We start from the raw sequence: 11,087 nt of genomic DNA on the forward strand, positions 1-11,087 counted from the left end.
GATATTTTTCCCTATATCTTTAAATGTGAAACAGTAGGCGTACATATATTATTTGTACGCCATAGTGCAGCAAAGGTTCAATTTCATTAAAATTAAAGAGGAATTCTGCAGCTGTTGGTATCAGAATATCAAAACTTATATGCATAAAAAGAAAGAAAAAATGTAATGGAAATTTCCTTTTTATTCCCGCACTGCAAGGTGCGAACCTTCCAAGCATTGAATTATCAAAAAAAGACAGATAAACTTTTTAGGGCTCTTTAAAATTTGGCGCCAACAAAAAAAAGATGGGGTGCTATAACCTAAAGGGTCAAGTACTCTGAAAGTAACAACAGATGCATGCGGCTCTCCAGTACACAGGAAAGATGTACTTTCAAAGATTAAACGCAGATGGCGCCAAAGTTATTACAATGATGCCGTGTTTGATGTATGAAGTAATAATCGTATCGAAGGTGAGATATCAGGCTGATTTGATTTCTGAAGAGTTGAGGAAAAATGGCTATTACCGCTTCTCTTGTTTTTTTAACATCTAAAAAAAAATAGGTGAATGGGGGCGTTAAAGAGCGCCCACCGATCCATTCAGGTTGAAGTGCTACTTCACTTGCGCCGATGTTGGATCAGGATAAAGGTTTGATAGGATGGTACTGATTTATGGCACGTTTTAACGCTTCTGTTCAGATACCTATCTTGTATATCGTTTTCATTTCAATAAAACTGCTGAAAATGCCTCTTTTATTGAAAAAAAAATCTTCGCATGGTTTTAAACCTGTCTCAATCCATTTTCAGATGTGTTATATCAGTGATAATAAGCATCAATCAATCAATCAGAAATTAAAAGTTGAGTTGGCTTTATCTCCCCTCGTATTTCGGTAAGGACTTTGATTCATAATTATTTAAACTGTTAAAATTATTTTAATATAGATTGTAAAAGAATTGGGTCAGTGCAGGCGAAATGGCTGGAATTGACCATTAAGTGGCGATGACTTAAAATTGATACACTAAAAATTGATGTCTTTGGTATCTACACAAACTGTAGCTAATTGCTTTGAAAGAAATTGTTTTCAACAATGAATATCATTAAATCAAAATATAGATCACGTCTTACAGATGAACACCTTGACGATTGCTTGCGAGCAGGAATTTCATCATATTCTTCTAATTATGAAGCGCTGGCTAGTGAAATGCATTGCCAAAGATCATATCGACTGTATTTTATATATTTAATAAAATATTTTTATACTTCGTATGTTTTGCAAGCAATTTAGTGATAATTTATTTTACACAAGAATATTAATACTAATTATATTCATATGTTAAATTAATTTGTAAAATTACATTTTTCGTTCATTATATGTAGTGTGTATTATAATCTATGTCTACCAACTATAAATTTATCTTGAAAAATTAAATGGTGCCCGCCATTCGACCGATATTCTTGTATTTGCTCTTAGGTGCAAAAAGGTTGGAGATCTCTGATCTAAAGTTTGTTAAATACAAGAATATCCAAATCAAAAATTTAATTTAAAATCCAAAAAGATGAGGGTAGAGGCCGATTAAATAAGGTTGCGATTTCAATCGGAGGTCTAAAAAGAAGGGATAAAAAATAAAAATAAAAGCGTCAACAAATCACAGAAAAGTCTACATGTCAAATAATTTTAGAGAAAACGACACGTTAGGTATTTTAAAAGATTTTTTTTTTCTCTTAGCCGAGAGGAAATTTTATTAATGTCTAGGTGAAGGTCGGTACCTGTATTTAGTATTCGAATATACACCTAAAAATAACGGGCGAAACAAGAAAACAAGGTCAGTTTGTGATCGTAAATGCGGGTGCGGACATCTGTGACTGTCTACAGTTGGGCGGTGTAAAAAAAAAATAACTGTCATGAGGGCACAACAATTTAACACCAAAAAAAAACCTCAAAATAACAGTTTTTAAGAGGAGATATTATTTTAGAACGCAGAAGACGTAAGAAAATGGTGTACGTAATTACACAACATTCAATGCTTTTTCAAAGAACACATAAATTTAATTTTTTACTTTTTTTAAGAACACTAGCTGAATACCCGTTCTTCATACGTTGTGGAAAAAAATAGTGCGTGGAGTCCCTCCGCGCGGAAGAAGTTAAACTTCGCAACCTGTGACGTTAATTGTAGAAGGATCACTAGTTCTATTCAACGACTCTTTTTCCTGCTCCTTTCGCTTCCGTGCTCTGTAATCACGGTAATATTGTGCATTTTTCCCTCGTGGACCTCTTGAACCAGTGGAAGTGCTTGTGGTTGCCTCACCGTCTCGCCCTGGAAAATGTATTTGTATTAATAATGTATGTGAATGCGTCATAATGTAATTTCAGAAGAGAAAATCTAACAATCAATTGATATTCACAAGAGACGTACCTTGACATAACCTAAAATCCGTCGCATTATCCGTGGGATTGTTTCCACTCATTTTTTGCAATTGTTATAATTTGAAAACTAACTAAATTTGAAAATAAAAAATACTACCCTATTAAATTATATGTGTATCAAAACAAACTAAAAAAATATTTATAGAAAAACAATACTTTTATGACTTTTATTATTTTTATGCTAGTGAGAACCAAAACAATATGGAAATGAATAAGGGAAAACTGGATCCCACCACGCGATTTCCCGGCCAATAAAAATGTAGCGTTAAACGTTTAACGCAACCTTGTTGGAAGTCGCATAAGAAGTATAACTTCAAAAATATAATCAATAACTGAGTACTGAACAAAACTGAAAGACATAGATCAATGCAGTTACTAAAGCTAAAATAATTCCAATATTTTTTTCATTTTTTTAATATTATTTTTATGCCTTCCCGATGACCTCCGGTACTTAGCCCTTCTCGAAGAATCTTTAAAAACATCTTTCCACAGAATCTATGATAAAACCGCATCAATTACCATAATACCAATAGTATCTATTACTAAAATTAATTAAGCATCATTGGCGTCGATTTGTAACATGGTGATTTCTTTTACCTCTTTCATGAACGAATTAGTATCATTTCTCTAAAAATTTTACATTTAGCATATAGTTTTTCTTTGTTTTAATTATTACCTATAACTAAAATTAATTAAGCATCATTAGCGTCAAAAATAGTATGGCTTTTTTACTTTTCTCCTAAATGAGTTATTACCTTTTATTAGTTTTGCTTTTCAGTAGATAACTTTTTTTTTCTATTAATACCTATTACAAAAATTATTCAAGCATTTTTCGCGTCAATAACAGTGGGGCAATTTTTTACCCTTCTTCCAAACGAATTAGAAATATTTCTCCAATAATTTTGCTTTCAGCACTTAATTTATTATTTTCTTGTTTATTATTATCAGATGATTCTTTAAAAAAAAGTTATAATTAAATATAACGGAACTTGCAATAAATTCCTATTATGATCAATAAGATCTATAAGCTAGAAAACATCACAGATGTTATCTTTAAAGCCTTTAATAAAAGAGAATCGTCTGAAGTTTGATATATCAGTGTTACTACATCAATGGCGTGAGCTAAGTTTCTCCATATAAGTTAGAATGTTGATTAACGCAAAGTTGAAATTGATTAAACACAGCGCCTTTTCGCTCATAGAATTCGTTGAAATATTATTCTTTCTTTGGAAGAAAAAAACGGGAGGACGAGAATTTATTTTTAAAATCTTCTATATTTTTTTCCGAAAAAAAGCTGATATTAATAGGTCGCCTCTTGTTTTCCATGACATTTTTATTTTAAAATGATAAATTTATTAAAAAATTAAAATGTGAAAATTTTCTATTTTTGATTGAACTTTTATAATGAATAAAATAATGAATCTGAAAATATAATAATTAAGTAAATATTCACCTTATACTGATTTTTTAGTAAAGTTTTTTTTTAATGGAGATAGTATACCCAATATATTATTGCATTTATAATGCTTACTTGAAAGAAATGGCAGCATTTCAAAATATATTCAAAAAATCGTAAGAAATACATTTAATCTAAATGTATATTTATTGAACTTGTAGCACAATGCGATTTCTTACTGCAAATATCGTTAAAAAAAACTACTAAAAATGTCTTTTAAATTAAATAAAATTAACAACTGTACATGTAGTCAATATGTAAACACAATTATTTTACACACTGAAACAAAAATGCATAAAATTCTCAACCATGTGAAAATGCTAACCGTTTGAATAAAGTATGTAAAAAAAGAAATAATGGAGTTACTTCAGTCCATATTCGAAAACAATTATGAGACTTTTAAGTAATTATAAAGTCACTCTTTCTTTTATTAACCGCTAAACATACATTTATAATATCTACTAGGGAGAAATGTCAGTATTTAAAAAACATATTTACAAAATCAAGAGAAACACATTTAATCTAAAGTAATACTTATTGAACTTTTATAACAAAACCATTTCTTACTGCAAAGTTTGTTAAGAAGATTACTAAAAATGTCTTATTACTTAAATGAAAGTAGCAACTGAAGCTGCAATCAATATGAATAAAATACTAGCAAAAACATGTTTTTAAGCGAAAAATAAATTTGAAAACACAGTTGTCGTATATGGAAATTATGAACTTTTATAGTATCGAAAAGAAGCAAACTTTATTTTTAATAAATTATCTTTTTTAAGGATAACAGAAGACAAAAGAAAATTTAATTTTTAAAGAAGATAATCTTTATATCATTTTCATTTCTGTATCATTTTCATCAGTAAGTGAATGAATTAGAGTAAGTAACATTAATTCATACAATTCAATAAAATATTTTAAATCAAGAAGAAAGGAATTTTAGAACGAACGTATTTATTTAGAAATAAAAAAATAAATAAATAAAATGAAAAAATTTGAATTTACTCTGAATTTTGGACAATTATGACAGATGATATTTATGAGCTTATAAGAATCAAAAAATTGTCAAATACTTCACTAAATGTGAGAGTTTGAATTGTGCAACACAAGGCACTAAATGTGAGAGTCTGAATTGTGCAACTATAATTTTTTTTTAAAATAGAAATAAGCATTACAAGAGAAATAAAAAAAAAATTAAAACTTTGTTTCATAAATCCTTATATAGATAATTAAATTCAAAAATATTTAGGTTTTATGAAATATAATCGATTTTATTTTTTAATTATCTTCGGTGCTCTTGATTCGCAGCTTCTAAGGGTTTCTTCAAAATTTGGGGGTAAATTAAACGATATTTTACGATATCACTGAATATTTACATGCTTGGCCGGGTTTATAAGGGTAAAAAATGCATGTCACGGGCACGTCGGTCAATTTAATATTCGAGGTGTGTTCATAACAGTATTTCCCAAACTCAATTTTAATTTTACGCTTTCATATTTAAGGTGTGCACTACATTGATAAATACAAACTTCAGAGACCAAACAACCAAAATGTCGAATAAACTAAACTCTTATAACGAAAAAAAAAGAAGTCGAAATTGAAATAACGAGGAACACTAAGAAATATTCCATTCCATTCTTTATTTTAATTCAAACATTTGACTAATATAGTGACAGTTTAGATTGAATTTAAGAATATTCATAGTTTATTATACCCTTTTATTTCTCCCTTATGTATCAATTATTGTATGATAATAAGTTTCTCTCATAAAAGTTTTAGCTTTTGAGGATTTTAATATAAATTTTTTATGACGATATTTATTATATTGAAAGATAAGGATTTTATTTCTTCCCAAACATCTGTTAGGTTATTCTTTCTGCAATTATTATAATTATTTACGCCCTATTTTGCTTTGATTCAACTTCTGAATTCACAACATCTATTAACTAACGTTTTATCCAGTTAAAATTAGTAAGTATACCGGTAAAAATGACTAGCTAAAAGAGGTAACTATAAATATGTAAACTAAAATTATTTTTCATTACCAGACATTAATGTAGTTAATACAATTTAAATAAATAATTTTTCTGTAATCTTAAAATAAAAATATTTCACTTACCTTAAGAGAAATGCAATTTTTTTCTTAAAAAATGGGGAAAAAAAAGAAAATTTTTAAATGGATCTTTTTCTTCTTATTAAGAGTGTTAAAATTCATATTCTAAATGAAGCAAACGATCTTGTTTTGAAAAACTAAACTTATGGACGAGTACATTTCCAGAAAATGGGAGCATTACCGAAGTCTTATAATTAATAATCAACGATCCCTTATACCCTTTTTAAAAAATGACAGCTATCCCCTTCACCTGTTTTTAAAAACAGCTGCTTTTACCAGCACCCACGAGATAGTTCATGGAACAAAAATACCATAAAAGTTTCTTGAAGCAAACGATTATTTAATAATTTAAAATCGCTTTCTCTATTTAAAACTGACCTTTTATGTTTGATGAATTCCAACTAAGTATTGAAGTCAAACTAAGTAAAAATAATAATATTAATAATAAGCGGGAGAAGATTTGAATAGAAAAAGTGGGATTGAGGGAGCACAAATCCCCTTCCGACACTACGCCTATATTCTCTTCTGCATCTTTTACTTTAGATTTATTAAGTGTTTTCATATTTTGTTGCAATCGTAATATAGTTTTGTTTTGTGTACCTGGCAACTTCGATTCCTTATTACTTTGTTATGTTCTACATTGCTTCGTACCTGTCTTTGTGTTAAGTAAGAAATATATAGTGAAAGAATTGAAATCTTTGTGAAAGAATCTTGAATGAGTTACTTAAGATAATTGATACTTGACGAGCTTGGCTTACTCGAAATATAATGGAAAGAACAATTGCTTTGTTTTTAATTTTCTCTCAGTACATTATTTCTTGAAGCCATTTATAAAATAATTTTTTAACCTATTACCTATTATTACTTCAAGTAAATTAAAATTTCGTGTGACACGGAACTGTGCTAAGTCGTCCAAATTTAAAAATGGACGAATGAAAAACACAAAAGGGAAAAAAAAATCAATTTTTAGAGGGGGGGAGAATAAGAGATTAAAGTACATCCGTACAAAGAGAGGGAGTTGTGCATTTCCAATAACAATAGAATGATATCCCTTTTTCCTTCTAAAAAGTGAACCCCGAATAACAAGTGGGTGGTTTTCAGACCATCTGGACTTCGAATTAATTCTATCCACGACCTCTGAATTAAGGGAAAAAAATTGACATCGATCCATTATTCCTAATATCGATTCCCGATATTTTCCTTTATTTAAAATAAAATAGGAATTTTCCTTATGTGGCTTAACACTTTTGCCTCAAAATCATAAAAATATAATATTCATAATTTTTAATTCATTTAGAACTAAAGTGCTATTGAATAACATTTTTTACATAATCGCCTAATCATATTTATGCCAAATTTAAGTTCAATTAACAGAAAATTCACGTTAAAAAATTTAAATAGAATTAAAAGGGGATACCAATGTGGCGGACTCAAATAAAAAACTAAGGGGAGTATTGTTTCGATTTAAATTTATTGATCACTTAATAATAAATAAATATTTATTTGTTGTATTATTATACACGTTTTAATTGTGCTTAAATTAAAACGCGTATAATAATAAAAAAATTAGTTAAACTGTAAAAAACTTGCAAAAATTTACAGCCTATTATCAGAGTAGTTTTCGTTGCATGTAAAAATCTCTTTACTTTTATCTTATGTCGCTAGATAGAAGAATGCCTTAAAAGTTAGGATTTATAACTGATGAACTGAGCTAATAAAGTTTCTAAAAGATATTTTAGTTAATTTAAATATATTAACTTTTAAGTTTATTTATTGACAGTAGAAAATAAAGATTATGCCTGACCTTTGTTTGAATCAGCAAACTTGCATACAGCAAAATCTAAAAACCTCATTAAAACCAGAGCCGGATTAAGGTGTCTACTGGGACTGCAATCTCAGACCCCGAATTTTTAGGACCCTCCCCTCCCAAGGATTCTGCAAAGTTTATGACGGTAAATTAATTTTTGTGATTTTCGAAAAATTTATTAGATATTTTCAAGTATGGTTTAATCAATCAATCAAATCAATACCTCTGGGGGTACTGGATTGGAGATAGATCGTTCTCTGATAGATCGTTCTCTTTGGATGAATGAATGGTCCGCCCTATAAACGGGTGTGACAGAAGTCGAAATCTTGGCCATAGATGGCGCCACTGGAAACCAGGAACAATTGCACCCCTCAACCTGTACGTCAACAAGTATGTTTTACTATGTTCCTTAATCATTAAAAATTTATAATTTTTTTCTTTATAAGTAGAAAATAAAAAGAAAAAAAAATTACATTTAATCCTTTCCTTTTACTCCTCCACTCAACTCTCAATTTTATCATTATTTTCTTTTGCTTCAAGTCAAATATGCTCGAAATTTCTAACTCATTTTCTATAACTGTTTCCAAAATATGTAAAATTTCCTGAGATATTTGTTTAAAAAACATAAAAAGTTTAGTAAAAACGAAGATTTCTAATTTGTGTCTTTCTATTTTTAGAGTTGCTTATTTTATAGTTACTACTACTACTTAACATTCATAATTTCGAATAGAACGTTCTTCCTGATATAGACGCTGAATCGTATTTTAATGTAATTATTTTTGTAAAAGACAAGTTTCAAAAGGGTTTTTTTTACCATAAATTTCTGTAAAACAAGCTTATCTGCAGGGATGAGATTAGCCAAAAGGCAAAAAAGCTGAATTTCCACGATAGTAAATTTTACGCAAGCGCAACCCTTTAATAATAAATTCCAGACAGTTTAAGGTAATAAATAATGTGTTGACATACAATTGTGTACTAATCTATTATTATATAAATGATTACATTGATACTTAACATTTAGTGAAAACAAAAATTACCATATGAGAAAATAAAGCTGGAAATTATATTTTTCCTCAGTTCACATAAGAGATAATTATTACTTGAAAAACTACCTGGTTTAGCAAATTAAAACTACTGAGAATATAGATTAATATTTCATTTCTTTTAATAAATACTGTTATGTGATTTATAGCAAATATATCAGTAATATTACTTTTTAAATTATATTGGAAAAAAAAGTTTAACAATGGACCGAATCATTATGTTCATATTATAGTCTAATCTAACTAGAGCCCTTTGAAACATATCAATAACAGTGAAGTAGAAATATATAGTAACTCCTTAACATACTGAAATTGCTATTTTAGTTTGAAAAATTACATGACAATCAGCAACTGTTTAGATAATTGTTTTTTATTTGATAAGAATTTTTTTCCAAAAAGAAAAATTAATTAAATCCCTTTTTAAGTGATTGCTTTTGTTTGCTATATTTAGCCGTTAGTCCATCTTCAAACATCTTGTGACAAATCCTATTTTTTCTTCTTTGCAAGCATAGAATGTAAGTTTTGAATATATTCCCTTCCAGTTTCTCTGATGTTGTAACACTTACATATATTATTAAATCGTCGTTAGAAAAACAGTCTTCTTTATAGTAACTAATTTAAAAAAAATTTACTTCTGACAAGAATCGCGATAGTTGATCTTAAAATTGCGTGAATATGAATAACAATTATGGATTTTGAAATCACATGAATATGAAACTAGATATACGATTTTGAAAATGTGAAAATACAAACTGGGATATAGAATTTCTAAAACGTGTAAATACAAATCACGATTGATAATTTTTATATTGCGTAAATACGAATCATGCTGTGTAATTTTTAGATTGCATAAATAAGAATCATGATGCATAATTTTTAGAATGCAAATCTTAATGCCTTATTTTAAAATCACTTAAATACGAAAATCAATGTTTGATATTATAAACCGCATGAGCAAATCAAGGCATTGAATTTTAAACTTTCGTGAATACGAATCGCTACATAGGTTTTTAAAAAGGTGTAAATACGAATCACAATATCAGATTTTTAAATCTCGTAAATAAGAATCGCAACATACAATATTCAAATTGCGTGAATAAGAATCGCAACACGCAAATATGAAAAGCTATGTTTGATATTAAAATCGTGTGAATAAGGATCGAGATATTAGCAGATTCCAGGCTTGGGACCTCTAAAAGGCTTGTCAGAAGCAGTTTCGTTTGAACTACAAAAATCGGATCTATCTGGAGGGCGGGTAAAAAATTCGGAAAATCTTATCTGCTGCAAGTAAAAGGGGAGAAAATAGCTAAAATAAGTAAAAATGAGAAAGGATTGGTAGCTATGTAGTTTGAATTTTCCGTTTCTCTTTGAAAATCGGTGATTTTTCTGAAAAAGCGGCATACTTATGAAAAATAAGTGAAATTTTTAGAAAAATCTGAATTTTTGATTAAAAAAAAAGCTGAAATTCAAGAGATAAAAAAGAAAAAAGCGGAAATCCGCTAAAAAGAGGAAAAATCTCATCCCTGTTATCTACACTTGAATTTCATAAAGTTTTAATATATCTTTAGTATAAGTTACTTAGGCATGCAAGTTACACATCAGCTCCAGGATCCCATCACCTTAATCCAACCCTTATTCAAATTGTCAGCACCCTAGTATTCGCACTCATGGCATTGAAATTGTAGCCAGCAAGATTAGGTTTGTGATTTCGCGACGGTTTTTCTGCCCAATGCCTTTCTTCCACTTCAAAAGTATTTTAGAGATTATCACTTATTACCTTCATCCACTTAAATCTCCAAAATTTAATAATTTAGCAAAATATTTAGTATAATGTTTCCTAAAGTTACTATTTTCCGACAGATGGCATTGTAGCTCTTTTTTAAGATTGTTGCGTTTCGATGCATGCAAATTTCATTCTTCGATTACGATATGTAACAGACTACTGGTAGCCATCTTGATTTCATTTATTGATTGCGACAATTTTAGTAAAATTTGTGAACTAAAAGCACAAACTAAAGAAAATTTATGTTCTGCCACATGAACTTCCTGCGAGCATTTTTTTTTCTTATCTAATTTCAAATAATAAATTTTTAAAAAGTCAGTCAGTCTATTTTAGGATCATTAACGTAATCACTGCTGCGGGATCCCAAACTCACTCGGACAACATTTAGAAAATTGAAGTTAAAAATATACAAAAAAAAAAAAAAAACATTTCCCCTCCCCATTATACTGTAAAGATGTATTATTATTTAACGAAAACTCAATGTTA

Source organism: Parasteatoda tepidariorum, chromosome 7 (genome assembly GCF_982258835.1).
Source record: "Parasteatoda tepidariorum strain Cologne lab strain chromosome 7, Ptep-v5.0, whole genome shotgun sequence".
NCBI lineage: Eukaryota > Metazoa > Arthropoda > Arachnida > Araneae > Theridiidae > Parasteatoda > Parasteatoda tepidariorum.